Below are 6,006 nucleotides of genomic sequence, written 5' to 3' on the forward strand. Positions count from 1 at the left end.
ATATATAATATATTAGGTTTTTATATATTGCATTTACTTTGCAATACAGTGCCTTGCGAAAGTATTCGTACCCCTTCATTTTTCACATTTTGTTAAATGTTAAACCACTTTAAATTACTTTTTTGCAGTTAACCTCTGCAAATTCAATTGAATGGGTATGATTTGGAAAGGCACACACTTTTCAATAAAAGGTCTAACAGCTGAAAATGCAAAAATCAAGCCACAAAGTCAAAAGAACTGCCTGCAGAGCTCAGAGACAGGAGTGTGTCAAGACACAAATCTGGGGAAGACTACAAAAAAAATGCTGCTGCAGAAGACTAGACTTTATAATCCTTCATGGAAGAAGTTTGAAACAACCAGGAGGGACTAGCTGGCCTTCTGTCCAGACTGAGCAATCGATGGAGAAGGGCCTTGGTTAGAGTAGTGACCAAGAAGTTTATGGTCCCTCTATTGAGCTCCATGATCATATTTGGAAAGCTTAACGCAGCAAAATATAGAGATGGCCTTAATGAAGTCTGGAGCAGAACCTCAGACTGGGCAGAAGGTTCACCTTCTAACAGGACATTGACCCTAAGCACACAGCTAAGACAACGCAAGAGTGTTGTATATGGACAACTCTGTGAATGTCCTTAAGTGGCCCAGCCAGAGCCTAGACTTGAACCCATTCGAACATCTCTTAAGAAACCTGAAAATGGCTGTCCACCGAAGGTCCCCATCCAACCTGACAGAGCTTGAGAGGATCTGATGGGGGAGGATGGCGTGTGGACTTAAGGCTGTGAAGTCAAAAAACTAAGGGTACTGTCAAATTCTTTTTATTCATTGTTTTATTAGATTAATGATATTTTTCTATAAGAAATAATGTATTTCCCCAATAAGGTATAGAGAAAGGTTCAATTGGCTATGAGGCTATGGCCCTATGTTATCTGTTATGAGTAGAGATATAAAAGAGAGAGGGAGCCTCCCATCCGCGTGCGCACTCTCACATTCTGCTGACGGACTGTGTGACTGTGCCTTTTTTTGCAAGAAATAAACCACTATAATCACTAATTGAACATTTGTCTCTTATTCTGAATTATTTATTGTTTATTTGACACAACAACGGGGTGTCAGAAGTGGGATTCCTTGAATGTGCCTTTTGGATCCGAGAGCGTATGGTGACTGATCATCCTGAAATCGAGAGATTCAGCCCTACCCCGAATAGATTGAGAGTCCAGGAGAAACACCACTGGGATCGGAAAAAGAACTCAAGTGGCACTGAGAACTGGGTAAGAGACAAACATAAATTATTCTAAAAATGAATTGGGGAAATTGAGATATTAAACCATGTTGATGACTGAGTCTGTAGTAGAGTAGTAGTTTAACGTGTAATTAAACTTGAGGTCGGGGACCAAATCTGTTCATGTGGGGTGCGGACTGGATCGATTCCATTCGCCTCCGAACTAATCTTTGGGGTGCAGACTGGTGGGGAAGTGAACCCGAGGTTACCCAATGAGTCAGTCAACTCCTCCTGTCCGATTTTAGGGGGAAATTTAGGGTCTATTGGATACGTCTATTGGACACTTATGAACGTTAAGTGTCACTACAGGCTGAAAGTAGTGAAAGAAAGTTGATGCAGCAGGAAAGTAGAAAAAAAAAGGTATTTTACTTTTTCATCTTGGATGCATGACATTGGATGTCTTGAGAATTTATATAATAAGGATTGAAGGAGCAAGCATATAAGGCTGTCTGTGAGTAGAGATAAGTGGGACTGAGACAATACGGATATTATTGTGTTGCATCTGCAGACATGTTGAACAAGTAGTTATAAAGCAGCAAAAACTAATGTTATGAAAATAACATTTCTGGTAGATCTTATGGAACTATTTCTGAACCTTGACACCTTGATGAATAATGAACATAAATTATTTTAAAGAGACCATGTAAAAAGGTAAAACCTGAGTTTTTAAAAGTTTTTATATTTTTATGTCTGCTACTGGTAATTATGACTACTTCTGTCATTTATCTCTGTTGATTTGAATTACTCTCTGGATATTTATGTAAATTGGAATTGTGAAGTTGAAGATTGCCGCTTAATATGGGTTAGACTCTTATCTAAATTCAACCGAGGGTCTAAATTTAAACACTGTCAACTATGTGTGATCATAATGGCAAACGTCAAAATAATAGACTTGACGGCAGAGTGACAAAGTGACAAATTGGCTAAGTCACCATAAAAATTATCCAGAGAGCCCCTCACATTTTATGAAAGAAGGAGGTTGGGGAGGAACATCACTGTTGTTTGACTGTCCTTGACCAAGTCTGTACACCACGACCTGACCTGCTACACACCACTCGATAACTGTGAGAATGTGTTGTTTGTAGATGGCTTCAGACACCAAACAGGATGCCTGAATCACGCAGGATAAGCTGTAACCACTGAATTTGAAGTGTTAACCTCAGGGTCGTTGCCCTCCAATTATTCGGCACAAGCATTAGAGCTTGTGGGCCTCACTGAAGTGTGTAAACTGATGACTGGAAAAATGTGTGACAATTTACACAGACTCCCGTTATTCTTTTGGGGTATATGATTTTGGGGCGCTGTGGAAATATGTGACCCTGGATCACAAAACCAGTCACAAGTCACACAGGTATATTTGTGGCAATAGCCAACAATACATTCTATGGGTCAAAATGATTGATTTTTCTTTTATGCCAAAAATAATTAGGATATTAAGTAAAGATCATGTTCGAACATAAATGGGGAACTTTAAAGGCGATTTTTCCAATGTTTAGATTTTTTTGTACCCTCAGATTCCAGATTTTCAAATAGTTGTATCTCGGCCAAATATTGTCCTAAAAAAACGTATACATCAATGGAAAGTTTCTTTATTCAGCATTTATATGATATACAAATATACATTTCAATAAATTGACCCATGTGACTGGATTTGTGGTCCAGGGTCACATATTGAAAATGTTGATATTTTTAAGTCAGATGGTCGACCTATCATTCATGCAGCATTAGTGTCAAATTTACCGGATGCTATTTTTGTTGCCTAATTGCATCTCTGTGTGTAAGTGTACAGCTCACACTAACACACTAAAAAGTCATTTTCTATAGAAATGCCAGAGCAAATGCAGCAAAAGCTGCTGCCACGCAAACAAAAGATGTTGTATGTACTCTGTTATCTGAAAATAACCTTGACTCTTCTTACTCCCCCACAGAGAATGAAATATTTCGCTTTAGAGGCAGAGAAGGATGTCTGGATGAAATCTGGCTGTAGTATCAAGACAGCGTTTGGTTTAGTGTTGATGGCAAACCTTGTTTACCCGAACACCATTATGCTAAATTGATGAACAGGTTGGACCATGCATTAATGAGGAAGAGACCCAGAAATATTGTTTGGAAGATCCACATTTATGGGAATGGAAGGGGCTTAACAACGAGTTCCATCAACCGAATTGTGTGAACATGACATGTTGTAAAGAAATGTCTTCTCTCCTGTCTAACATTTGTGTGGAGGTGAAAGCAGCTCAGGGGAGATTTCATGGTGATGAGGGATCTAAGGAGAAAGAGCTGGAAAGCAAAGAGGTGGTTGGGTCCACACCAGGCACTGTAGACAGTTTTCACCCAAAGAGCGAGAAAAGGAATCGAAGAGACCACAGATGCCAGTGGCAGCCAATTTATATGTATGATTTGATGTAATTTTGATTAAATAGATTTTAACATTTTACAAAGTTCAGGTTTATATTCATTTATGTTTTTTCCCCTTATTTAGCCTATAATTACTGTAAAGGGTTCCGTGTTGAAAATAAGGCTTAACAAAAGAGTTGTTAAGATTTAGTGGAAATAATGATTGAATGATGATGTGAATTTGTTTAATTTTATTTATTTGTTTATTAAAAAAAACAGCCAATGAATTTCTTCTTTCACAAATTTAAGAGTGATCATTTATATGAAAATTGGAGATGAAGAGTAAATGTGATGAAGTAACTTACATTTGCTGTATTAGTTATCAATTAATGATAAAAAAGGTTACTGGTTATGTCACACACTCTTGCCAGTGTTGGGGAAAGTTACTTTTAAAAGTAATGCATTATTACAATATTGCGTTACTCCCTTAAAAAGTAACTAATTGCATTACTTAGTTACTTTTTTAGAAAAGTAATGCGTTACGTTACTTTTGCATTACTTTTTTTCCCACCTGGGCTGGGCTTGTTTTTTTATAACACAAAAGTTATATTTTTGGGCAAATGTAAAGACCCTTTCACACCAAAAGTGAAATAATAATCCTCAGGCTGGATCAGTGAATCTGAGGGAGGTGTCTTTGGTTGTGCTCACTGACAGTGGTGGAGTGGCCCCCAGGCCTAGAGAATAATGTCCTAAAATATGGTGTTAGTATTATAATTACAGTACTGCCACTACTACTACCACTACTATTATCATCATGAATATTAGTGTTACACTACTACCACTACTATTGCTACTACTATTATTATTTTTGTTCTAGTTATTTTTATTAATAGTATGAATACTACTTTTACTACAACTCTATCACAATTATGATTTTCTTAAATTGTCTCTATCTATATCACTAAAATACCTCATTGCTTAAACTTACCAATGTACCTGCATACATCACTATATTGATGTTTATATTTAGTTGTTTTCTTTTCTTTTTTTTTGTCTTTTTTGTCTATTTATTTATTTGTTTATTTTTTGTGTTCTGTATGTTCCTCTCTCTTCTGTATGTGTGTATATGACATTGATATTTTACCTTGTATAAGCTACAATGTTTTAACTTGCAAAAAAAAAAAAAAAAAAAAAAAAAATCCTCAGGCTGAAGGAAACGTGTACAGTAGAGGAAAGCAAACCTTTCTATCTATCTAAAGTCATTTTGCTTATTTAACTGAATCATCGAAGGTCAGAAGCAAGTACATTGGTCAATAAAGTTAAATTAAATGCATAAAAAAATCATGTTTTATTTAACATATTTAGTTATTGGAGGTTTGCATAGTATTCTGATTCTGCATTTCACTGATTTTATACATTTTGAGGAATATTGAATATTTTTTTGTGCAAGTGAGATGAGTAAAAGCTCATATTTAGTCTAGAACTACAATAAACATCATGTTCACACACACACACACACACACACACACACACACACACACACACACACACACACACACACACACACACACACACACACACACACACACACACACACACACACACACACACGCCTCTGCACTTTGATTTGTCTCAACATGAGGACAGGAGAGCTGTCAGTCAATAAATGGGAGAACAAAGTAACTTGCGTTACTTATTTGAAAAAGTAACTCAGATATTTTGTTGTAAATGTTAAAAGTTTCGCATTTCCAGACTTATATCCTTGGATGCCTAATAAGGGACCACATGACAAAGAAATCAATAATTTTGACAGTGGTCTTTCTGAGGACGATGATATGTAAAGAGTGTTGCAAGCAGCAGTCATCCGTGTTACGAGATGGTGTACAATGTGGGATTTTATTTTACTTTTTATTCTTTGTATTTTTATAACTTGCTGAACCAACCAGAGATGTCTTGAAAAAAACCCAGCAAAATGCATTTCTTCTTCCTGCAGGGTGAAGATATGTTTTGAAACCGAAAGGACTAACATGTCTGATGTGTGATATGTAGGAAAAATGTATTATATTTGTGAGTGATTAAGATAATAATCAAAAGGGGCGAATTGACATTTTTTTATTCATTGTTTTATTGGACTAATAATATTTTTTCCTATAAGAAATAATGTATTTTCCCAAAAAGGTATAGAGATTAATACATTTAGCAAATTATCAAAATCCGTTTTTTTTTTTTTTTTTTTGCTTTGTCATTATGGTGTATGGAGTGTAGATTGATGTGAAAAAAGCAATTGAAAGGAGTTTAATATAAGTCAGTAAAAATGTGAAATTGAATCTTGCAATGAACAAGAACATGCGTATTATGTATTTATTAATCGTTGTTAACATTTATAAAAAAAA

Source organism: Phoxinus phoxinus, assembly GCF_949152265.1.
Source record: "Phoxinus phoxinus genome assembly, chromosome: 5".
NCBI classification, from domain to species: domain Eukaryota; kingdom Metazoa; phylum Chordata; class Actinopteri; order Cypriniformes; family Leuciscidae; genus Phoxinus; species Phoxinus phoxinus.